This window comes from Sus scrofa, chromosome 7 (genome assembly GCF_054392235.1).
Source record: "Sus scrofa isolate SSC_HxYL_T2T_F1_AM1 chromosome 7, Sscrofa_HxYL_maternal_Yorkshire_Landrace_v2.0, whole genome shotgun sequence".
NCBI lineage: Eukaryota > Metazoa > Chordata > Mammalia > Artiodactyla > Suidae > Sus > Sus scrofa.
In genome coordinates, this window is record NC_139389.1 from 17,454,307 (window position 1) to 17,481,155 (window position 26,849).

The following is a 26,849-nucleotide window of genomic DNA, read 5'->3' on the forward strand; positions in this document are numbered from 1 at the left end:
GGAATTCATTTGCAATTTGTAGATAGCCTGAGACAGAACCCTGAGTCTCCTGATTTAATTATAGAAGAGCCTGGTAGGGAGGGGTTGATGTAGAGACAGACTTAATAAAGGGTGGAGAGAGGCCCCCTCTAGAAAGAGGCGTCTCTGCCTCCCTTGCAGGGAGAGGTCTAGACAATTCCAGGATAGTCTGTGGTTGGGCTTGCATATGACCAATTCTTCAAGGATACATCAGTGTTATGTGACAAGAGAGGCACATTTGCTTTTAAAGGTGTGGAGATGTCTTCTCATTTCCTCTGTTGTGAGGTTTGGACACATTTCAGAGCCCACCAACAACTGTACTAGCCAATAGGAGTAAGCTCACAAAACATGTTAAAATAAGGCTCTTTCTGCATTACTGTTACACAACAGAAGGCAAAGTGTAGAAGACACAGTTTCTCTGAGGTCTTTCCCCTCCCTTCCAGTAGATTAAAAAAAAAATCATCATAAATGATTTACCCCCCCCCCCCCAGGTCCTCAGTCGGTGTCATTTAAAAGGAATTCAGGCCTTTTCCCAACATAAAATTTGGTTACAGACCTGGTCCTATTATGCAACATAATATGTGCTTAATAATACTGGTTAACTGACTTGGAAATTGGAGAAAAGTCAGAGCAAATGTTGGAGATAATATTTCCATATTTTTCAGACCTTATTGAAGTTAATCTATATCAATACAATCTGTGCAACTGTTAGTCTCCTAATATCTGAAATTCATTGATATTCTCCTTTGGTTTGAGGCTATTTAAAAAATGTTTTGGGAGTTCCCATTGTGGCGCAGTGGAAATGAATCCAACTGGGAACCATGAGGTTGCAGGTTCGATCCCTGACCTCGCTCAGTGGGTTAAGGATCCAGCGTTGCTGTGAGCTGTGGCGTGGGCCACAGACAAGGGTCAGATCCTGAGTTGCTGTGACTGTGGCGTAGATTGGCGACTACAGCTCCAATTCAACCCCTAGCCTGGGAACCTCCATATGCTGTAGGTATGGCCCTAAAAAGACAAAAAGACAAAAAAAAAAAAAATTGGATCTTAAGTTAAAAAAAAAAGCATAGCTCCCTCCAACAATAGACAGTTGATGGTATCCACTATCTACTAGAATATTTGTGGACCAGTTCCTTCTTATTCCTTTGATTCCCCCAAACATCCAGATGCAGGCAAAGTACCTTCTCTTCCCAGAGGAGAGACTGGGACAGGGAACTTGTTATCCAGTTTTCAGAATGTCATGTTTGAATGATCTGAAAATCCCGTGATAACAGATATAGGACCCCAAAGGTAAGGTGGCATCCACTGAGATTAGATTTGCATCTGGAAGATTAGCTTATTCTCTTTCCAAGAAACCTTGACCATAGTAGGTTTAGAAATGATAAACCTTCTCTATAATATTGATTTGTCTTCTCTTTAAACTCCAACCTCTATCTTTTATCTTTCGCTTGCTCTAAGATTAATTATTTTGTTACATGATGATTGCCTAAGTGGGTCAATTAAATTCCGAATACGACTGGTGTTGATTGCACTTTTGCTAATGAAAATATATTGGTGAAATCTTCAAGGCAACATACAAGAATAAACTGTTTTATGAATCTAGCAGAAAATTAAAAAAAAAAGTCTGTCCATAAGAATGTTGATAGATTCCATCCCATTCATCAACTAGAGATCATACTAAGTGAAGTTAGACAGTGAAAGACAAACATCATATGATAGCACTTATATCTGGAAACTTTAAAAAAAAAGATGCAAATGAACTTATTTGCAAAACAGAAATAGACTCACAGTCTTTGAAAACAAACTTATGGTTACCAAGTTTGTTGTACCAGGCAGGGATGGACTGGGGGTTTGGGATTGGCATATGCACACTGTGGTATATAGAGTAACTGGCCAGTGGGGACCTGGGCAGTACATGTAGAATGTTAGTAGCATTTTTGTCTTTTACCTCCTAGATACCTCTCCTCCATTGGGATAACCAAAAAATATCCCTAGGCATTGCCCAATGTCCCCTGAGGGCACAAAATCACCCCCACTGAGAACTTCTGATTTATTCCCTTGCCTCAGTGTGTAGTATTGGCTGGTGTATCAGCATCACCTGTAAGCTTGTTAGAGATACAGAAACTCAGGACCCACCCCAGACCCACTGAATAGAAATCTGTGTTTTAACAAGATCCCTAGGTGACTCATATGAACATTAATATGTGAGAAGTGTTGGTTTAGTCCATCGTCTTAGACAGAATTCTGGCCTTATTTATTTCGTAGGCTAAAACAGCACAATTCCAAGGTTTGAAGTTATAGTGGAATGCTCAATCTGCAAGTGGACGACATATATACTGGCAGATGTATTTAGAACAAGGTTAATTGGAATGTTTAAGAAAAATAAAAGGGCATTGACTGACCTAAAAATCTTTTTCTTCCCAGTGATTATCCCTGTTTTTAATGTGGGTCCGCTTTGTACCGTATGACTGTGGATTAATGATACTTAGGAGATATTCTTGTCTCTCCCAAGCTACTCCATAAATAACACCAAACAGTAAAAAATGCTAACATTCCTCTGGTGTTTATTTATGTACTAAGAGCTGTATTGAGTACTTTAATCCTCACAACAACTCTGTGAGGTATGACCTTCATTTGACAAATGAAGAAACTAAGACTCAGAGAAATTAAGTCCCTTTATCCGGATCACACATTTCTGCAGACTGAGAGACCTGACACTCAGGCCCATGTTCTTTCCATCCTATTATTCTACTTTTCCTTTAAAGGAGAAAAAAAGAGAAAACATAATAATGGACATTTTTTTCTTAGCTAATTATCCCTAAACAACGGTCCACGCAGATTCTCAGCTCCAGGAATGAGCGGGGGAAGAATCATTTTTTTCCTTTAAAGCCTTCTTTTGTTCTATCTTCTTATGCGGTGGTCTCATTATACCTTGAGAATGTCTGATTGTTGCCAACAGCTTGAGGTGAAGAATCAGACGCTCCCATCCCCTCGGAATGAGCCTTCAGCAGCAACAAAGCCTCACAGTCCATTGTATGAAGCATTCTTGGGAAGGATGAGTCTCTCATTTTTTGAGATTTGGCTACTGATTGCCAGGACCATGTATTATGGACTGATTATCTAGCCCAAGGGCTTGATGAGTAGACACAAACAGAAAGAAAACGAAGGGTGGCATTTACATGATTTAATCAGAAACTCATACCTCTATTAAGTCTTAATTTTTCCTTTATTAGAGAAGCCCTCTGTTTTTGCATCTGATCCTTTCACCAACCTATTTTTTAATTCAACCTCTACTCTATCGCTGGTATTCCCAGCTTCCTTTTATCACCATGGTGACACCATGTGCTTATGCCTTTATTAAAAATTTATCTTAAATAGATCTTCTAGGAACTAGTCTTTTAGGCAATGACAGTTTTTCAGTTTCAAATCCACCATAATGTCCAGATACTGGGAATTTGTGTGCAAATATTATTCTGCTATTACTATAAAGGGAAATAAAGCAAAATATTTAAAATTAGATAGCTGCTCTTCCTGCTAGTGGCTTATGCATGGAAAAAGACATTTTATGTGCATTCTATTCTTACTTTCCAAGTGCACTTGGCACACAGTCTTTTTAAAGAAGAACTTTATGTAAGCTTGAACTAGCTTACATGATCATCTCTTACTGGTAAATTTTTAACTTTTAAACTTAATGTAGACTTTCCAGGAATATGTCCTATGAAAAAATCAGAAATGCTATGAAGATTGACAGGCATGTAATTGGGTTCGCAATGTTTATAATAAACAGCTTAAAAACTACACATATGTCCAGTAATGGGGGAAGAAATAATAGTGTAGCAATTTATACTATTGCTGTAGTATAATATATACTATATAGTGTTTAGTGTGATATGGTATATAGTACCATATAATTGCTATACTATAAATTGCTCAACTGTAGTAGTGATTGAATAATACGCATTTCTTGCAAATGATATTGTAAATATTAGTGATGGAAAAAGGATTATAATATTTTCAAAATGTTAAATTTATATATATGACTTCTAATTCTATAAATGTTAAATTTATATATGATATGACTTCTAACTTTATAAAGAGATAGTTAAATATCTTCAGTTACATGCTGATCTATCTATAAGTTTGAAAAAATGCCAAATAATGGCTCTACCTGGTTGATGAGTTTATGGATGGTTTTTATCTGTTTTAAAGCTTTTCTCTGTTTCCTATAGATTTTTTAGTGAACACAAAATGTTTTTAAAATCAGAAAGGAAAGGAATATTTAAATATAATATAAAACTAATTTAATCCTACCTAGGAGAATGAATTCTATCTAGTAATATGATTAAGAGGTCCCTAAGATGTTGCATATTTTTCTTGTATTTAAAGAGTCTATTGTTACAGAAACTACTCTTAACCTGGTACTTTTGTTTTAAAAAGAGGGTTTCAAAACAATTATTCCAAATGAAGGACAGGGACTATTGTCTTCACCACAGATAATGAAAAATGAGTTACAAGGAGATAGGAACAAAATCAGGGGAGATTGTCCCCAGTGTGTATAAATTAAATAGCTAATTTTCCAAAAGGTCAAATCTGGAGTCTGCAGGTGGGCTTGACAAAAGAAAAGATTGCCAGGATATTTTTCATTATAGTTAAACAAAAACGTGTTTAAGCAAAATGTAAGAAGATGCTTTTATAAAAGGATATAATTAATGAGTATTTTGGGGCCAAAATACTCGGAGGATGGTGCTGGGATACCACGAAAAAGCCGTAGGATTTGGTCCCAGCTAACTGGGGATTCTAGATTTGAGTACCATTACCACAACTTGGATAACTAATCTCTCTTCATCCCGATTTCTTCACGTTTAAAGGGTTTGATTAGAAGCTCTCTAAAATCCCTTAGCACTGAGAGTCTGATTTATTCTGCAGTTTTACATGTCCTTGTAGCAGAGATCAAATTATGGGAGTTCACAGTTCTGAAACTTGGGTCAAGGTCCTGGCTGATCCCCAGCAAGAACAACTGTGTGGGCATCTCTGATGATGATAGGAATTCTTTGGTGGACAGTCAGCTTTGTGATTCTCTCCAACCAAGTGAAGCCAAGCAACATGGAAAGTAGGCCCACGTAACCAGAGTCTCTTCTTGGTTTCCACCACACAGTGCTTTTTCACTTGAAACACTCTTTCCTCATGTGGAAGTGTTTTATCTTTCATAAAGTGCTTAGTGTAAATTTGTGATGAGAAATAGCAAGTGGTGATAAATAGCTCTTCTGTTTTATGAATATAAGTGTCTGTTAAATATATCAAATATGCCCTTATATAGATGAATGTGAACATTAAAAAGACACCTAAGTAACTGATAATAATCAATAAATATATTTTTAAAAGAGCTTTATTGAGGTATAACTGATATGCAACAAACTGCACATATTTTAAGTATACAGTTTGCTGTTTTGATATATGTAAGCCTTCCCCAAAAAACCATAACATCACCCCCAAAAGTTTCCTTGTTTCCTTTTGTAATTCCTCTGCAAACTCACATATGCTATGAGTTTCATATGTATGCTCTATGAGTTTCCTGCATTGTGTATATCCAGTTACTCCAGCATCATTTGTGGAAGAACTACCCTATATCCCCCTTGCAACTTTGTTAACAATCAGTTGCCCACGTACGTGTGGGTTTATTTTTTATTTTATTTTTTTGTATGTGGGTTTATTTTTGAAATAAATATTCTGTTTGATTGATATAGTTCTCTGCCAATACCACATTGTCTTGACTGCTATAGTTTTATAATAAATCTTGGATTTAGATAATATAAATCCTCCAAATTTGTTCAATTACTTTTTTTTTTTTGTCTTTTTGCCTTTTCTAGGGCCACTCCTGCGGCATATGGAGATTCCCAGGCTAGGGGTCTAATTGGAGCCGTAGCCACTGGCCTACGCCAGAGCCACAGCAACGTGGGATCCGAACAGTGTCTGCAACCTACACCACAGCTCACGGCAACGCCGGGTCCTTAACCCACTGAGCAAGGCCAGGGATCGAACCCGCAACCTCATGGTTCCTAGTCGTGTTCGTTAACCACTGAGCCACGACGGGAACTCCCATTTACTTTTTTTTTTAATTGTTATTTCCCCAATAAATTTTTTTTTCTGCTGTACAGCATGGTGACCCAGTTACACATACATGTATGCATTCTTTTTTTTCTCACTTTTTCAAAAATATTTTTGGATTTTTTAGGTCTTTTAAAATTTTTATATGAATTTTGGAATATGCTCGTCAGTTTCTCTGAGAAAGCCTGCTGATAGTTTTATTGGTTCCCGGATTTTTTTTTTTTTTTTTTTTTTTTTTTTTTTTTTTTTTGTCTTTTTGCTATTTCTTGGGCCGCTCCTGCAGCATATGGAGGTTCCCAGGCTAGGGGTCCAATCGGAGCTGTAGCCACCGGCCTACGCCAGAGCCACATCAGCGTGGGATCCGAGCCGCGTCTGCGACCTACACCACAGCTCACGGCAACCCAGGATCCTTAACCCACTGAGCAAGGGCAGGGACCGAACCCGCAACCTCATGGTTCCTAGTTGGATTCGTTAACCACTGCGCCACGACGGGAACTCCCGGATAGTTTTATTGGAACTATACTGACTCTCTAAATCATTTTGGAGAGAATTGATATCTTAATGATAATAAATTTTCTGACCCATGATCACAGTACCTTTCTCCATTTTTTTAGGGTTTCTTCATTTTTTTTCCTATAAAGTTCTGTTGTATATCTTTTATCGTATTTATACTTAAATATTTCATATTTTTGATGCTTAAGTAAATGATATTGCTTCTTTCAATTTCAATTTCAAAATCTTTACTAGGCTATAAAAATACCACTTTTTTTTAGTATTGATCTTGGATCTCCTGCCCTTGTTAAACTCAATTTTGAGTCCTAGTTGATTTTTTGGGTAGATTTCATAGGATTTTCTACATGGATTATTCTGTAATTTGTGAATAGTAATAGTTTAACTTTTTTTCCCCAATCTGGATGATTTTTATTTATTTTTTTCTTGTCTTATTACACTAGCTTAACACTCTAGTAAAATAATGAGTAGATGTGGTAAAAGAAGACATCATTTCCTTCTTCCAGATTTTAGGGGAAAAATACTTATTATTCTGCCAATGTTAGCTGGGCATTTATTTTAGCTGTTCATTATCATGTTGAAAAAGTTTCCTTCTAGTGCTACTTTGCTAGAGGTTTTTTTTTTTGTTTGTTTGTTTTTTAAATGAGGAATGTATTTGGATTTTGCCAAAATTTTTAGCATCTATGGAGATTGTCTGTGTGTTAATATGGTGAATGACATTGATCAATTTTTAATGTTAAACCACACTGATATTCCTGGGATAAATCCCAGTTAGCTGTAATGTATTATCTTCCAAAAGTTATATATTGTTAGATTTGATTTTCTAAAAAGTTAAAAATCATTTGCATCTGTAACCATGACAGATACTAGTCTGTAGTTATCATTTCTTGTAATGTGTTTGTATAATTTTACAGTTAGAGTAATGCTTTTATCTTAGGAGTTGGGAAGTACTACCTTCTCTTCAGATTTCTGGAAGAATTTGTGTAGAATTTGTTTTATTTCTTCCTTCAGTGCTTGATAGACTTGACCAATAAAGTGACTTATGATCACTCCATGACATATAAAAATGTCAAATGTCAGAAATACTACGCTGTACACGAAAAATGAATATAATAGTGTGTGTCATTTATATTCAGTAAGGAAAGGGCTGACCAATAAAGCCATCTAGACATGGAGTTTTCTTTGTGGGAAGATTTTAAGTTATAATAGATATGGTACTATACAGATTGTCTGTTTCCTCTTGAGTGGGCTTTAGTAGTTTGTGTCTTGTAAGGAATTTGTCATTTTCATCTAGTTCTCATCATTTATAGGCATAAAGTCTAGACTATTCTTTTATTGGCTATTTTAGTTATCAAGTTATTGCCTCTCAACTCCAAATCCACTCTTCATTACCTGCTCTGTGACAATGGAGCTTTATAAATATTTCTTATTTGCAGCCAGCAGATAGTAAGCTTCATTAATAAAAGACACTGAGGATATTATAGAGGAGACACTTATCTTCTTTCTTTCTGTTGGGAGTCAGTCTTCTATGCATATCTTCAGGTTTTTGCAGTCAGGCCTGTTAAGCAAAGATCATTGGCATCTGGGCTGAAGAATGATTGAATAGAACTATAAAGATAGAGGCATCTGGAGAGATCCACAGGTTTATCTCCCTAGATTCGTTTGTTTACATTTGTTTACATTCCAGGGTGGTGATATAGAGGGGCGAGAAGGGAATCCTCAGAGAGGATTTGTTCATAACCTGGAGCAAAGGCCTCTTCTAAGGAGGGTGGCAGGTGTACCAGCAGCACTATATAAGCTTTGAGTTTCATGATTTTGGAGTTCTTGTCCTGTGGTACAAAACTCAGATTTATGCATAGAGTACATCACACACCACTGATACCATTGGCATTTGGAACAATTTCCATGTGTGGAAATGGAGCATCTGATGTTCCACCGCATCACCCTGTGGGAGAACTGAGTCATGAGGGATGGACACAAACTGTCCTGCATATTAAAGTACTGCTCCCTGAACAAGAGGTTTTAAACACACACACACACCACATATTTATGTACACGTGCACACATGTAAATCTATACATGCGGCGGGCTTACCTGTCAATTTATAGATTTCATAATATTTCAGATCTTTCACAGTTTCAGACTTAACAGTCCCAGTTTGCTGATGTTTGGCCACTTTTTTGCCGATGCCACATGGTTGTCAGCAGTGCCGTGCCCCAGCAGCACATCCAGAGCACTCTATCCCTCAGTGAGCTCACAGCCCTGGCCACTGCACTCAGTGTGTCCTTGTGGACTTGGACACCATATACTACAGGGGTTGGTCTGCCCTTTCGGTCAGTAGGCTCCCAACACTCCAGTGTCCTCTGCACAACATCCCACCAGTCTTGACTTATCTGTAGCCCGTAGGCTTGTATCTGGCAATCCTCCTGACACCGACACTGCACACCACCCTACCCCCGAGTGTGCTCCAGACACCTTGACTCTGTCTGTGCTCTCATTCTTCAGCATTGTTTCACCTGCAACCTAGAGAGGTTTTTAAGTATTTATTTTTTTCCTGCTTCCCCAGCACCCACGGACCAGCTCAGGCTTAGAAAGTCTAGCAAACTTCTCTGCCGTGTGGTGGGATGCAAGACCAACTTTTCTAATAAGGTCTTCAGCCTTGAGGAGGGCTCCCCCTTCCAAGTTCATTCCTCCTTGAGTACTCTCCCTCAAGCTTATGTTGTTCTTAAGAATTTTCTGTATATCTTTATCATTACCCTTCATTATAGTTCATTATTCTTTTTAATAGTTAATGCAAACTTTATTTATCAATGGCTTAAATTAGTTGTATCATGCTCTGCATTCATACAGAATACAGTGACCTTTCCAGGCTACAGGGAGAAGAGCTCACAAACTCAATAGTTAATTACACTTTATATCAAACATTCTCAATTCAAATTACTATGTGTTTTCTGTCCCCTGATGAGATTCCGACTGATTACTTATGAGAACAAATTTGTACTCAATATATAATAAACTGCACATATTTAAAATGTGCAATTTAATGTTTGACATATGTATACACTCATAATGTACAATCAAGATATTCAATGTATTCATTACCTCCAAAGGTTTCTTTATGTGATATGGTATTTGGGGTTTATTGACATCAGTTGGTGAGCTTCACTTTCATGTAGAGTTAAGTCCCTGCTGGTCATCCTGGTCTAGGAATGCCTTCTGGAATTACTTCTTCTGACTACTCCTCATCTGGGTAAAAAGGATCAGAGTCACCTGAACTTGTCCTCTACTGCTGAGCATGGACCCATGAGGCTGATGGAGGAAAAATAAGGTTTACAATATATACATATTTAGATCCAGGACCTTGGCTCTGGAAAAATTTTTCTACTTTCACATGAACAAAGGCTTGATAGAGATTTTCCCAAGTTATCAACAGAACTTTTAATTAAATTACTAATAATTCATTGAGAAGCTAAAAAATCATTTTTAAGCTATCAGTAACAGAAGGAAAATAAAATGGTTTTGGCCATGGCTACATCACACACAGGGATCCAGGTCAGGAATCAAACCTGTGCCATGTCAGTGACAATGCTGGATCCTTAAACTTCTGAGCTACCAGGGAACTCCGAGAAGATAAAGGTTTATTAATCATACTCCACGAGAGAATGAATTAAGCTGTCTAGCATCTTTGCAAAAGAGGCAAAGAAGTTGAAGCTAAACATGTAGGCACAACTTGTAGAGATGGGTCTGTAAGGATTTGATAGATGTGTTTATTTTCCTTTGTTTTATAATGTTTGTGGTATTTATAATGTTTGTGGTATTCAACATGCTTACTTTTACATGTTGAAATCTGTGGCAATTTATTTTTTCACTCCAAATATTTACTTTTATACTTAATTTTTATCTGTAATTTTATATTTTTTTCTTATAGTGTGACCCCCAAAATGCTTGGAGTCCCACAGCCTGGATCTGCCCCATCTCCAATAATCATTTTATTTTATTTTATTTTATTTGTCTTTTTAGGGCCATATCCACGGCATATGGAGGTTCCCAGGCTAGGGGTCAAATTGGAGCTGTAGCTGCTGGCCTACACCACAGCCACAGCAACGCCAGATCCAAGCTGCATTTGCAATCCACACCACAGCTCAAGACAATGCCAGATCCTTACCTCGCTGAGCGAGGCCAGGGATTGAACCTGTGTCCTCTTGGTTGCTTGTTAGATTTGTTTCCACTGAGCCATGAAGGGGAACTCCAATCATCATTTTATTTAAAATGAGAAAATATCCATAGAGGATCGACTCCGAGAACGAAGGAGGAAGACAAGTCCCTCCTCTAGAATGTCCTCAGTGCCTACTGTTGGCAAAACTTAGTATCTGCTGGCTGCCCTTGAGAAATGTTTTAAAGCTCCATTGTCACAGAGCAGGTAAAGAAGAGTGGAGCTGAGAGGCAATAAATTGGCCAGCGTATGGAACTTTTTATGGTAGCAGGAACTATGTAGGGATTTTGAAAATGCTGCCTATAATGTTGATGATGACCATGATGACAGTGATGGATGGTGACGGGGGAGGGGGGGGATGATTAATGCCTGTTTCTTTTATTCCTGTAGACCAAACTAAATCCATTAACTACCTTGGTATAGTTTTCTGACATATCAAAGATTTCTTCTTTATCTGTTCTCAAAATTGCACCGACTACAATTTAGACTTCATCTCGATCTAACCTCACTGCACAATGAGAACCTCTGGTCAGCATTTATCCTACATTTCTTCATGTGGTCAATGTCTGGGATGACTCTATTTTATCAACCAAAAATCAGAGCATGCAGTTTTTTCTAGTTTATATATTTATGGTATTATATAATATGTTCTTTAAAGCATGATACAAGTATCCTGTTAATTTGGATTTATTTGTAGTCTTAATTGCCTGTGGTATAGAAAGTACATGAAAATTGAGTATATATTTTGAGGAAATATGTTGTGTATATATAAAAGTACAGGAAAATTGTACTGGAAAATTAAGGATGGTGCTATGTAGAATATTATTTGTCTAGTCTTTAGTAATTATGTTTGCTGGTGTGTTTTTTCATTTAAAAGTTAGCTTTGAAATTGATGGCTCCAGACGTATTTCATGTTCAAGATAAAGATTGGAAACACATTTGTGTAATATACCTTAAGAATTATTCAACAGAGCAGGAAGCAAATCATAACTATGCTTGTATGATGTTTTATCTATTTATATGGCAAGTATACGGTTTTTAGATGTCTCTAATTACTTTCATTCTTCAGGTGTATCTTCCTAGTTCAAATCAGTTTCTTTCCTTCTTTTACTCTCTTCATTTGTCTTTTTTTTTTTTTTCCCACAGTCAGGTTGCTCAATTCCAAGACAAAGGGCTCTTTGATAATGGGCTAGAAAAAAGGGTTAAAGAATGGTTTAGAACTAATTCGAGAAAGAACAATCCAATTCCCACTTGGAAAAGGACACAAGCTGAATCATACGGGACTGTGGAGCCTGGGGAGGAAATTGTGAGTACTCGCTCTTGATTGAGTATCATTATCCTCCTGTGGTCTGGGAAGATGATTGTTATAATTAGCAGCAAATGTCATGGGCAACTATAATTTACCTTTCCGTGTAACAACTGATAGTTTACCTTTTTCAGTGCCTTCTACCTACCCATCATGTCATTCTCCCCACCTTTGGTAACAATCAGATACGAAGTGGAATAGATTTGTCATATGGTGTTGTATCCCAGTGTATACTGACAGCAATCATGTGGCTATTAGTTTTTTAAAGTCATTAAATGACCACTCACCCTAATTTTGGGCTCTCTTAAGATTAAAGTTTCTACAGGGAGAAATTAGAAACCACAGGGTTACACAATAGGCGGGCAGGAGAGATCCTCAGAGATAGGCTAGGACTCTTTCTTATTAGTCTTATTTCTGAGTGTAAAGGGAAGTTACTTACTGCTATGCACAGTTGCCTTTAAGTGAATTTTAAGATTCTTTAGGTTTTATTTATGATGTCCTCTTTTCAATTCCATTTGAATTTATTGTGGTAATTTAAAAGCAGTACATGTAACTCGAGTTGAATATTAAAAATAGAATACAAAGGCACAATATTTTATAAGGCATCATATAATTAATTGTGAAGAATATTTATGTAGCATGTAGCTGTGCTAGGTATTTATTACATGATAGAGTTGTTGAGTTGCCTTTAAATGAAAGTAGCTCAAGTGCTTGAGTACTGTTTTTAGAAGAGTAGCCCACTCATTTGGAATGTTGCTCTGGTCTAGATAAATAGGTCCCAGTGTAGATTTTTTATTTGCCTTTTTAGGGCCACACCCACAGCATTCAGCGTATGTGCAAACTGTCTTTGATGGTAAAGAAAATGTCATTCTAAGTATTAGTTTGAAGTAAGAAATAAAATCTTAAAATGATAAGAGCACATGTAACTAGACAAAAGCATTACATTATCAAATATTTGTTATAAAACATACTAAAATAGAAAATCAGATGTACCATAAACACTTAAAATATGGCTACATTGGAAATCTGGAGATGGAAATCTAAGGGATTTATTTGACTATTTTTATTCAAATGATTTCTGTTAAGCTCTTTACAAAATTTCTATTCAAACCATGAATAAATTGTAGTACTTGAGTTCCCAAATACTGCAAGACTTACAAAAATATCAGCATATTCACATCCTTGTTAAATTCATCCTACTAAGGTCTAGTGACTGCCAAAGCATACAGCAATATTATGATAAATCTACTGAGGGGAATTTGGGAATGTATATAGTATAGTTGAAGAAAATGATTTATATATGACATAGGACAAAAAAAGTTGAGCTATTAAAAGCTAAATACTCTCCAAAAGATTCTAATTCTATAGCAAATTATTTGAGGTCCCATAATATGCTAATTTAATTTGTATATGTATAAAAATTTTGAATTGACATTCATTGAATAATTAGACTTTTCATAAATAGTCTTAAATAAAATAACAATAACCCTTTTTTCCACCAAAACCCCCTAACCCCTTAAGGGTGCTCAATTTAATTTTATTTTAAAACTTTTAAGAATGTTTACTCTCATCTTCAATTCTGTTCCAAAGTAATAAAAACGTAAATCCACAATGTGTTTATTTTTTCCTCCTCCAAATCTCTGCGTGATTCTATTGTTAGTCATCTGATTAAAAATGTACACCAGCTTTGTTTTCTTTTTTTAATCAAGCAGTCCCATACTGTTCCTGAAGAGAAAACAGGCTGTTGGCAAGTCTAGTCTACTATTGGAGATTTAAAGGCAACTTGAAACACAGCAAGAAATTATAACATTACTCAGAGACTATTAAAAATAATTTAAACTTAAAAAGATGAAGAAAAAGTGTAATAAGAATATTAAAATGCATGGTATATAAACCTCTGCCCTGCCACAACTAGACCAGAAATCAGTACTAAGCTTTGTAACAGTTAACTGAGAAATGGTAACCTGAACAATTCCATAGTTCACAGAATTGGTGTTTAAAAATAGACCAATTGTTTAAGAGGTACAATTATTTTGTATACTAATCCCGGAAAGAAATTTCTTGCAAGATTTCTCATTAAGAGAATAATGTAAACAACATCCTCTGTGATATTCCTACAGGAGAGTTCAGAAGGTCCACTTAAAAAAATTACGTACTAATTATTTAATAATTATTATGAGCTTTGTATTAATGTATGTAAATTAATGTATAAATGTGATAGTTAACCATACAAATGTATGAATTATTAAGTGTATGCTATATTTTCTTAGAGTACTACAACAAAGCAGAGGATAGAGAGGTAATCTTATTTTCTATGGAAGCGCATAGCATAAATACCATGAACCAGCAGTGGCTTTAATAGACACTTGGTCGTTCTATTTGTTGCCAAGCAGAGGGGGAGGGGTTCAGGTGCACACTCCAAATCAAAAGTCATCACTTGGCAAACTATCCATACAGTTGCCTTATAATTTATGATCTTATGCAGTAAGTTAGCTCATTTAGTTCTCTAAGTATATATTTTGCAATCGTTTCTCAACTGTACAGAGAATGGCATGCTATTCAAGATTAACTACTCAAAGGGTTTTTTCCTGATTCTTTAAAAAAAAAAAAAAAAAGCCAAAGGCCATGCAAGATTGGTTTGCTTGTGTATATAATTTTTAGGCTTTTTTTTTTTTGCCATCTACCCTCTGCTGGAGAATTTTGGGGAGTTATTGGTTCTTTCCTCTGTATATACAAAATTACATCCTGAGGAACTACTTCTTGAATCTTCCTGTAGGGAGTGAGAGGCTTTCTAGTCACCCTCCATCCTGTTGGGCAAACACATCGACTTTCCTGAGAGGATGTTAGTTCATCCCAATTTAGACATATGGTCCCAAGCTAATGCAGAGATAGCTGTACTTCAAGTAACTATTAAAGGATATACCTTAAGGTCCTTGCTGTTCCAATTTTATGTGACGCTCACTTGAACAAAAGTGTCTTTATAAACACAGTACACTCATATCACTAAAAGGATATGTGGTCCAGCTGAGAACTGCATTAATTGACTGCTTGTTGCTGTTGGCCCCTCATATTATTGTTTTTATTGAATTGCCTCTTTAGGGCAATGCCTCAGCGTACAGTGAGTCATTTTGTAAGAAAACAGTCTTACGAAACATGCTGCTGTTGGGTTTGTTTCATCAGCTAGTGCCATCTTCATGAGCGCTAGTGGGAGAAGTGTCTGTAGGATTTCAAAAATAATAAAGCCTGTCCTGGGCCACATTTCCCCGTGAGTAAGGTACCCGAATGGACGACATCTGAAGCCTGGGCATCCTGGCTCTGTCGTCTAAGACCTCCTTTGCACCAGATGCCAGAAAAGGTAGGGTCAATATATGACCTTCTAGCAAAGGTCCAGATCCATAGGCAGCTTGTGTTCTCACTTCAGTCCTGGCTTCACCTAATTTCTTCTGTTGCCATTTTCCCCTTGATTCCATTTTTTATCCTCTTAGTTTTTATCTTTTCTTAGTATAGTGTATGGATTTTGAAAGCTCCCTTAAATAATTTATGGAAGCGAGTGTGAGAGTTTTGAGAACAGTGAAGGCCTTGACCTTTCATTGTTCCATGTCCTCTGAGTCCAGGGAACCCTGTGTTCTTTAAGCTGTCCCCATATGCAGTCAGATGGCACTCAAGATTTGCTACTCTTCCCTCTACAGGCCTTTTCTGTCCTGATAAAATATTTTACCACCTTCCCCAGGGAGGACATGAAACATGGTTGCTGTTGCAGATGACTTGTGCTCTGCTTTTTAAGCATATAAATTTTCATTTGGATTTATTTATTTATTTGCTTTTTAGGACTGCACTTGCAGCATATGGAGGTTCCCAGGTGGCCCAATCAGAGCTTCAGCTGCCAGCCTATGCCACAGCCACAGCCACATGGGATCCCGGCCATATCTGTGACCTACACCACAGCTCACAGCAACGCTGGAACCTTAACCCACTGAGTGAGCCAGGAATCGAACTGGCAACCTCATGGTTCCCAGTCGAACTCATTTCCACTATGCCATGATGGGAACGCCTAAGCATATAAATTTTAATATGAAAGTTAAGTCTTCTTGGAAGTGTTAGATTCTGTGAGCTTATGTTTTTGATGACTCATATTGTCACTCAGTTTCTTGCGTGATTTAGTGAAAGATCTGAACTCTTCTCTGAAATGAACACACTCATTTAATTTAAAAAATGGAATGTTTACATAATTATCTTGATAAGAGTTGACAGCAAAGCAGAAATTCTGAGAAATGCTAGTACTAAATATTGTCAGTAAACTCATTTCTCCTTTGTCTGAAAATGCTTCTTACTTAAATGGCATAGTGGAGATTCAGTATATCCTGAGTCGCTTTAGCATTCCTACTTTTTGAATAACTAAGATGAATGTGGGAAAATCATCTTGATGAGGTTATCGTTCATTCACTGGTCCATTTATTCCTACGGTCAGTAACTTCTCTGTACCCTCTGCCATTCGAGGTATTGAAGATTCAGTGATGAAATTCAAAAATCCTTGCCGTCCTGGAAATTATATTCTAGTCAGGGAGAAGATAATTAAACATAGCAGTGGATTCATAAACAACCAAGTGAGATAATTTAGCAGATGGTTGTAAGCCTAAGCTATGAAGAAAAAGAGGTGGCTAAGTGTAGTCATGACTTTGGTTAGGGGAATGAGGACAGGCCAGTGACCTTTGGTATGAGACCCAAACTATGAGAGGGAGCCAGGCACACAAAGATCTGGGGCAAGAATCTTTTGAGCAAAGAGAACAACCAGTTCAAAGGATCTGAGAGGGGAACAGGTTTGCATGATCGGGGTCCAGGGAATTCAGTATGGTTTGAGGACAGCGATGTCAGAAGCGAAATAGGCCAGGAGAATGAGGGGCAGGCAGAGGGTAGGCCACTTGGGGTCCTGAGCTACACAAGTCTTATCTGTGGGGACCTTGAGAAAGTCACCTAACATTATCTTGGGCTCAGTTTCCAGAAGCAAATGGGGAGGAGAAGATCTACTTCCTAGGCTTAATTGAAGAGATTTTGCGTATTAATCAATGGTAAGTGCTTTGTAGAATGCCTGGCACTTAGAATTATTTGTGTTATCTTTTATTATTATGTACATAAGAATGGTATGATTTTCCTCTAGCTAACAGTTTATTGCCCTAATAGACTTTTAAAGCTATAAGAGACTTGAGTAGTCATATCCAATCTGGACATTTTACAGATGAGGTTTTCATTCAGAGAGGTCCAGTGGCTACACAAGTTCCCACCAGTGAGTAAATGTTTAGACTAGAAACTCAGCCTCTTGACTCTCAGCAAGAGCTTTCTCTATTAGGTGGTGTTGGTCTGTATGTATAAACCTAATGGCTTAGAATTAGCTTTCTTAGTATTTGCCTTATGGAATTATATTTGGAAAGGTATTATTGAACCTGATTTTTTTTTTTTTTTTGTAGAGACTGAGATAGTTACCATGTTGGTAGTAAATTTATAAGCCAATGATTTACTGATAATTAAAATATATTTGAAAGTAATTTAAATTTCACATTATTCTGTTTTAATTCCCTGATTAACCACAGATTCAAATATCCCATTTGTAGCTTTAGCATTTATAATTTTGCTAGATAGATCTAGCAAAATTATTTTATTATACCATTCATTCATTTATTCATTTATTACCTCCACAATCTTTCTCTTCCCCGTACCCAATATGAAAACCTGCCCTCATGGAATTTATACTACTTGAGAGAAGCAGATAATGAGCACATGAATAAACTAACAAATGACTTAAAAGGTAATTGCAGAGCAGTCCCCAAAATATATTAAAATGGGGAAATCAAGCAATCAGTGATTTGTTGTTATAATAGATAGGAATGTTGTCAGTTCTCTAGCCTCACAACCTACCAATAAACAGAGTAATGGTTTATATAAATTCAAATGCAGTTATGTACATGGTATTACTGAACAGTGGGGTTTAAATTAATATATAGCATAGTCTTTGTTAAAGAATCAGTATATAGGGAGTTCTCATTGTGGCACAGTGGAAACAAATCTGACTAGGAACCATGAGGTTTCAGGTTCGATCCCTGGCCTTGCTCAGTGGGTTAAGGATCTGGCATTGCTGTGAGCTGTGGTGTAGGTCACAAATGCGGCTCGGATCTGGTGTTGCTGTGGCTGTGGTGTAGGCCAACAGCTACAGCTCTGATTCAACCCCTAGCCTGGGAACCTCCATATGCCGTGGGAGCGGTCCTAGAAAAGGCAAAAAAAAAAAAAAAAAAGGTAAAAGAATCAATATATAGGACTACATTTATTTTACCCAAAATGTATGATCTAGTGGCTTGGAATAATTTTAAATTTTAACGTGTCCCTTTCTACAACTCTGGAAGGTTCCCTAGGTATGGGAAAATTGGTTCCTGGTATAACTTATTTTCTTTGTTTGCCTCTTTATAGGAAATCCCTTACCTAGGAAAGGTTTTGTTCCAAAAATTCTTTTTTGAGTCATTGTGAACTCATTTGCTATAGAAGCAAGCTTAACATAATGGTTAATTTCCAATGCCAGTTCACGGAAGTTTATTTCTCCATTCTTGAAGCTGAATGGTTATAGTTATGATGCTTCCTTGAGTTCTGTCCCAGTTTGCTTTGGAAGGAGTCCACAGCAGGTGCACTTTTCTCCATTTCTGAGCTCAGAACCCGATCCAGTCCATCCTTTGAAGCTGATGACATCTCCCCTTTGCACCTTCCTCACTTCCTTTCTGCACCCCTGCCTCCCCATGGCACCCTTATCTTTAGGCCCTTATAACGTTTTAAGGGTTTTTCCCAGTAAAAACTGTGTGTCCCTTATTCTCCATTTTCCATTTTACTAGCATAATACCAAAGTCGATCACTGGGCACGCAAAATGAATATTTGATTTTTCAGGATATCAAAAAGATATTTCACCCTGTTGAAGTGATTTTTTTTTTTTTAACATTTGTTCAGGTAACTTGTTTTTAGGGAGCAAGCACTGATTTTCTCAAGAGTCATCTCCCTTTACTTCCCTACAGTAGCCCCTCTTCAGTCAGGGTCATGGCTGACTGGTCTACAAATATTCATTGGATGTCCTTGTTTCTCACTTTGAAGTGATATATGGGATTTGAAAATCTACGAGGTTTCACTCAAGGCAAGCTTAGTCCTGTAAAGAAAGACTGAAAAATTATAGCAATATTATCGAGAAAGTTTGGGTTCACCCTGCTGTTGGCATCTGCTTTATTCTCTATATTGTCTTTGTGCACTTTGCTGTCATGTTAGAGAAATATACTACATGGAATCCTAGCCTAAGCAAAAAGCTAGCGGAAGCCCAGTTTGTCCCTCACCACTCTGCAGATAGTACATAGGTCTGCCTGCCAAAAATAGATGTAGTTTATAGTATGTTCAACTCCATGGCTCATATTTTTTCATTTCCTATTTCCAGATGAAGAAAGGGGGGGGGAGAAAAAAATTACTCCCATAAAAAGTACATTTTCCCCTCTATGTTCAATTATGGAGGGACATCTATAAACACAGGCATAGAGCCCAGAGGAAAGGAGATATTTTCAAAATGTTGTCTGATAAGTCACTTTAGCTTCCAAATAAAAATTGTTTGAAAATACATTTAGGACATAAAAGCAGAAATATTGACATATGGTATGTGATATTTGCCTGAGTTTGTAGATGATGTATGAGCTTGACTGAAGGAGCTTTGCTGGTAATTGTATAGCCTAGGAAGAGACTGATAGTCAGAAATACAAGACATTTAGGGATCTGTGGAAACTTAATGGTCATGTAGCAGGATTTATTTGGTGATGAAAGGAATTTAACTTATACAAAATATGTATAAAATCAATGAAACTTTTTGGAAATAGCTGAACTAGTCAGTCTTTCCTTTTGCAATTTCCAAAAGATGCTATTTGCTGGGCCCTGGGTAGCCATGGCAAAAATCTGATCTTTGTCAAAATCTGCTGTTGAATTCTGGTTTCCAGGCTGCTTAGGGTGAGGCAGGTATTTGCCCATTGTCAGTTTTACCTCTCAAGCTTAAGTCACATAATCTTATAGCATATTTACAGTTATAAGACAAATAGATTTATGAAAGAATAAGATTTGCAGCAGTACGTGGTCAAAATTGTATTACTTGAAAAGTAAAGTTTCAAAGGGATAGTAGAGTTTACTGGAATGCACATGGGGTTAAACTTAGGAAATTTCATTTCTATTTGTTTCTCTCTCTCTCTCTTTTTTTTTTTTCTTTTTCAGCCATACCTGCAGCACATGGAAGTTCCCAGACCAGGGATTGGAGTTGGGCTGGAGCTGCGACCTATGCCACAGCTGCACCAAAGCTGGATTGTTAACCCACTGTGCTGGGCCAGGATTCTAACCAGCACCTCCACGGAGACAAGCTAGATCATTACCCCACTGCACCATAGCAGGAACTCCTCATTTCTGTGTTTGCTTTTGCCCTCTAGTTTTATGAGTTTAGATAAGTGACTTAATTGTTCTTTTATTTTTATATATCTCTAAATGGGAGGGTTGTCTAGTTGATTTCCAAGATTTCCTCCTTTTCTAAATATCCAGTGAATGCCACCGAGTAATTATCTGGATTAAAAAACAACAATATCAAAAAACAACTCTTTTATATGTCAAGAGTATTGACTGAAATATCTACAAAACTATTTTTTAAAAAGTAAGGAAAAAGTACCTAAATTATTGATTTTACCTGATCTTTAGGATGCTTTTGTATTAGTAATTTTGGAGGCAGGGAAAAAAAAAGATGTCCCCCTCCTATTTTAAGCACATTAATGATGGATCTGGAGGGGCCGTCTTCCTCTAGCAGCACTGTAGCCACTTACATCATTGTCAGAAAACAAGATAGTATAGGCACATAAGGAAAATAAAGAGAGCTTAATGAGCTTAAGGGGCTAATTGGAAGTTGGAGTCAGAGTTAAAAGTAACTAAAAAGGAATAGCAAAAATCTTTGGGACAGGCAAGAGCAGAGAGATACTAATACATTTAGGCCTAGAGGACAAAGAAGAGAGTAGACACTGGACTCTCTGGAAAGACTTTGATGTAGCTATGCTGTAGGTGAGGGCCTCTGACCAGTGCCCTGGCTTCAGTAGAGAACCCACAAGGAAGGGTGTTAGAGGAGAGAATCAGTTCCACTAATCTCTTTCTCCAAGGACCCTCCAGTCTCATTATTTTACCCCACTGGCCAAACTCAAGTAGAAGTCAGAGGCCAAGTGAGACAGAGGGGTGAAGTCTGGTCAGGTCAGCCTCCAAAGGTTCCTAACATGATAGAAAAAAGATCAAGAGGGAGTTCCGTTGTGGCTCAAGTGTAACAAACCTGGCTAGTATCCATGAAGACTCAAGTTTGATCCCTGGCCTTGCTCAGTGGGTTAAGGATCCGGTGTTGCTGTGAGCTGTGGTGTAGGTCTCCATCGTGGCTTGAATCCTGCGTTGCTGTGACTGTGGTTTTGACCCCTACACTGGGACCTTCCATATGCTGTGGGTGCAGCCCTAAAAAGACAAAAAAAAAAAAAAAAAAAGAAGAAGAAAAAGAATCAAAAGTACTTCTAGAAGGGCCAATAAAGAAGATCAAGTACATCATTATTTTTTTGGTTTTAGAAATGTTTTCTTTATCCCATAAATGTGGTTGTAGTTGTTTTTGATAAACATTTAGAGTAACTCTTGTCATGATTAACTGTAATGGAAAACGTCAATTTCTTATTTGACCCAGAATGACTTGATCTCAACCCTTTGAAGAGGTTGGTAGCGTGACCAGACTAGGAGGGGATCAGAAACTATTCAAGGTCTGTTTTTATACACTGTTGGATTCGGTTTTCTTTGAATGTGTGAGAGTGAGGACTTCTAAATATAAGCTTATGAGAGATACTGGTCTATAGTTTTTTTTTTTTTTTTTTTTTTTTCTGCACTGCCTTTGTTTCTGAAACAAGGCAGTACTGACCTCATCAAATTAGTTTGGAAGGGTTTTCTGCTCTTCTTAAAGCGATTGTGTAAAATTGCTCTCAGTTATTCTTTAAATGTTTGTTAGAATTCTCTAGTAAAACCATCTAGGAGTGAAGATTTCCTTTTGAGAAGTTCTATATTACAGTTTCAATGTCATTAATGGTTATAGGACTGTTCAGATGCTCTAATTCTTCTTGTTTGAGTCATGATAATTTATGAATTTTGAGGAACTGTTCATTTCTTCTAAGTCAACTCCATGAATATAAATTTTTTTGTAGTATTCTCCTGCTAACTCTTTAAATAAGTGTAAGATGTACAGTGGATATCCCCTATTTCATTTCAAATATTGGTTGTTTGTGTCTTCTTTCTTTATTTTGTTAGTATTGCTAGAAATTAATACATTTTATTGATCTTTTTCAAAGAATCAGCTTTTTTGTTTTACTGATTTTTTTTTCTATTTTTTACTATTTTCAGTTTCATTGATTTTTACTATTGTTTTTTATTATTTCTTTCTTTCTGCTTATGTTGGGTTTATTTCACTCTTGTTTTTATGGTTTCTTGAGATATGAAATTTTATTACTCATTTCAGACCTTTCCTTATTTCTGATGTGAATATTTAGTGCTAGAAATTTCCCTCTCAGCACTGCCTTAGCTACATCCCACATATTTTGATCTAATGTGATTTTATTTTCATTAAATTCTATGTATTTTTAAAATACCATTGAAATTTCCTTTTTGACCTGTGGCTCATTTAGAAATGTGTTGTTTAATTTATGCATGTTTAGAGATTTTCTTATTGTCTTTGTTATCAATTTTTTTTTTTTTTGCATTATACTTTGAGAACACATTGTATAGTTTAAATACTTTCAAATGTGTTGAGCTTAATCTTATTTCTGGACAGTTGGGATTTTTTCATACTTTTTAACATGTTTTTTCATTCTTGGGTTGAGTGTTCTATATGTGTTGTTTAGGTCCTGCTTGATTGTGTATACTCAGTATTGTATATACTCAGTTCTTTCTTTCCTCCTGATGTTCCATGAGTCGTTCTTCTATTATTTGCTTACTGGTTGATGACTTTCATTACAGCTACTTTTTAAGAGTTGATCTGCTAGCGAAAAATTATTTTAGCTTTTTTATTCATGTGATAATAATTTTGCTTCCCTTCATTCGTAAAGGATAACTTAGTCAAATAAAGAATTTGTGATAGATAGTTCTTTTCTTTCAGGACTTATGATCTTCTTATAGACTCTAGAGTTTCATAATAGAAATCCACTGGCATATGAGTTGATACTTACCTACAGGTAATGCATCATTTCTCCTTGGATGCTTTCAAGATTTTTCCTTTTTCATTTCAGAATTTATGAAATTTAATTATAGTGTGTCTTGATGTGGATTCTTTTGGGTTTATCCTGTTTTGAGATGCTGAATTTTTTGAATCTGTGCATTTGTATCTTTTCCCACATTTAGGGAGTTTTCAGCTATTACTTTTTTGGGTAGCCTTTCAGCCCCATTTTTGTCTCCTTTTTTTATGGAAATGTGATGAGATGAATGTTGAATTTTTATTATTATCTCACAGGTCACTGGGGCTCTATTAATTTTTTTTTCAGTCTGTATTCTCTCTATTGCTCAAATTATATGGATCCTATTGGTCTCTCCTGAAGTTCACTGATTCTTATCCTCTGTAATCTCCAACCTGTGAGTTATTTCTTTGTTATTGTACCTTTTATTTGTATAACTTCCATTTCGTTCTTTTTTATTACTTCTATTTCTTTAAGAAGATTTTTTCAGTTATTTCAAGAGAATTTACAATTTATCATGAAGTGTTCTTATAATGGCTACTTTAAAACTTGGATCAGATATAATTATCTGATTAATTTCAGTATTAGAATTGCTTGGTTGTCTTTTCTCAGTCCAATTTTCATTTTCTTGGTTCTTGGTATGACAAGTCATTTTCAGTTGTTGCCTGGATATTCTGTCTTATGTTAGAAGACTCTGAGATCCTATTTAAATCTTGTTTTACTATAAAGTTGTCCTGTTTAGATTTATCATGGAGTCCCTGGCTTAGTTTTTTGGGCTGTGGTTCCACTGAGAATTTAATTTTTAATTTTAAAGGCTTTGCCATATGATTTTAGTCTGTTTGACTTATGTAATGCTGCTTGGCTTCCCACTGGTCCTTGATGGTGCTGTCTGAGGAAGCAAAATGGGTTTCCTCAGATGAGCCACTGGGTGTCTGTAGGTAAGAGAAGGCAGTCCAGAGCCTGTAGGGAAAAAAGGGCTCCCTGAGCCAGAACTTGCTGTTATATAATCCCCTACTAGTACCTCCTAGCTACCTCAGTGTTTCTATGCAGAAGTAGGAAGTTTTAGACTCTTGGAGACAAAGAGACCTCATTGGCCCTGCTGCCTAGGTAGCTAGGTTCCTCCTGCTGATTCTGCCCATCCACCTGTATGTCTCCAGTGAAACGGGGAATTTCAGGCTTGTGGAGGTTTCTCTGGTCATGTACTTGTTCTGCCAGGATCCTCCCCCTTGTGGGGGACCAAGAGTACTTCCCAGGCTGGTCTGCTTGTTGTGGTGAGGTCACCTTATAGGTGCTTTCTGGAGGGATTCACAGGCAGTAGGGGTAAAAATGCTTCCAAAACCCGGTTGCTTGTGTGGTATTGCTTGCTGTGCCATGTAGCAGCTTTAGAGTCTCCCCCAGAAGCATGTTTTTCCCATCTATGTCCCTTCCCAAGTTGGCCTAGCTCACCTGGTGTTCATTCATATTCAGTCTGGGGGGAGGAATGGCACTGGTTAGGCTGCCTGTTGCTACTAGATGGGAGGTCAGGAGTTGCTGGGCCTGCGTTACTTTCTTCTCTTGGGTGCTACTGTGTTGCTCTTCCAGTCTTGAGGTCCCAAACTAGCTCACCTTCTTCTTGCCAACTATCCAAGTTTACCTTTGGTGGCCTTTTGTTATATCCTGCATGAGGAGTGGGTACAAACAGATCTAGATCGTCTTGTCTGGATCAGAAACCCAAGGTCAGTTTTATACCCAGAGAAAACACTTTAGTGAAGGCGCTTATGGGGGGAAGCAAGAAAGACTCCACAACAGGCAGAAGGGGTTGGAAATTATGGAGCCCTTTTGCTCTGGATGTCATGGGAAGCTGAGAAAGTAGTCTAGAAAATATGTCCATTCAGCTCTAAGTAGACTCTATGTTTCATCCTGCTTTGTCTTTTGTATTTCTTCATTAATTGTCTTTCCAAATGGGTATGTATAGTGATGCCCACACTAGATTTTGTTTTTTTCTTAGAGGTCATTTCTTGGCTTTTGGTATGACTTGAGATGTAAGTCCTTGAAGAAAAGAAATCTATTGTAGAATTTGGATTCTTTAGCAGTAGATGACTTGATGGAATAATGAGAGAACTAACGGTGATTACTTAATTGAGCTTACAAAATTTTATATATGCATATGAGAGATATATTCACATATAATTTTATTCCCAACCCCTTGTGGCATTCTGAGAGCTTTGATTTAAATTGTATATAAAATAAATTATCTCATGGTAGTTAAACAAAGTGGTATAATTATGTGTGTGCATGCAGGATCCATTAGTCCAGTGATCTTAAAAGTGAGTGTCCTCATCCCTTTGGGAAAAAAATATTAGCATATCTCTGGTTATTTTTTAATCTCACTATCAGTTAATTTATATATTTTTTTGTATTTTTTAAAATGTCACAATAAATTGGAATAGCAGTACATATATAATATTTTTACATTATATAATTTTAGGCACTGATAGTGTGCTGTAAAATAAAAATAATTTGGAGATTAGGTCTTCAGGAAACAGAAAATTGCCAACGTTTGTTGCTTAAAAAGTTACTTACTTGGGGGGGTGGAAATTACCCAAAAATCATTTATAAAATCTTTCAGTTCAGCTGGAGAGAGGCAGAATAGTCCTGTTTGCATGAATTTTCATAGAGCATCAGAGATGGAAACATTTTTGAAGTTGTGCGGAAGCAAAAGACTGGACAGGGCAGAACTTGGATCTGGTGCATATTTGCATGATTTAACAGGAAATCGGCTGTTGCTCTCAGTGGGTTCTTTTTTTTTAAAATTGTATTGAAGTGTAGCTGATTTATAATGTGTTAATTTCTGCAATAAGGAAAGTGATTCAATTATAAACATACACATATCCATTCACATACAGATTATCACATAACATTGAGTAGATTTCCCTGTGCTACACAGCACCTCCCTGCATGTACAAGTTTGCAGATGACATGATACCATACATGAAAAATCCTAAAGATGCTGCCAGAAAACTACCAGAGCTCATCAATGAATTTGGTAAAGTTGCAAGATACAAAATTAATACTTAGAAATCTCTTGCATTCCTATACATTAACAATGAAAGAAAGAGAAATTGAGGAAACAATTCCATTTAGCCATCACATCAAAAAGAATAAAATACCTGGGAATAAACTTACCTTTTGCTTAAGGAGGCAGAAGACCCATACACTGAAAACTCTAAGATGCTGATGAAAGAAATTGAAGATGACATAAAGAGATGTAAAGATATATCGTGTTCTTGAATTGGAAGAATCAATATTCTCAGTGGGTTTTAACTTACCTTTTAAAATCACTTCCCTTTCTTCAGCTGCACTCTGTGACCCCTTTGCTATTTATTTTTCCATAGCACAGATCACCTGTTAACACACTAAATAATGTGTTCTTGTTTGTGGTGGGTT

General features: G+C 36.8%; 1 long non-coding RNA gene across 1 annotated transcript in view; it reads left to right on the plus strand.

Moving 5' to 3' along the window:
- LOC100512907 (uncharacterized) overlaps positions 1 to 26,849 on the plus strand; it is a 1,315,914-nt gene that overhangs the window by 473,776 nt on the left and 815,289 nt on the right. The window contains 1 exon segment of the long non-coding RNA NR_201444.1: positions 11,990 to 12,149. This is a non-coding gene — a long non-coding RNA (uncharacterized LOC100512907).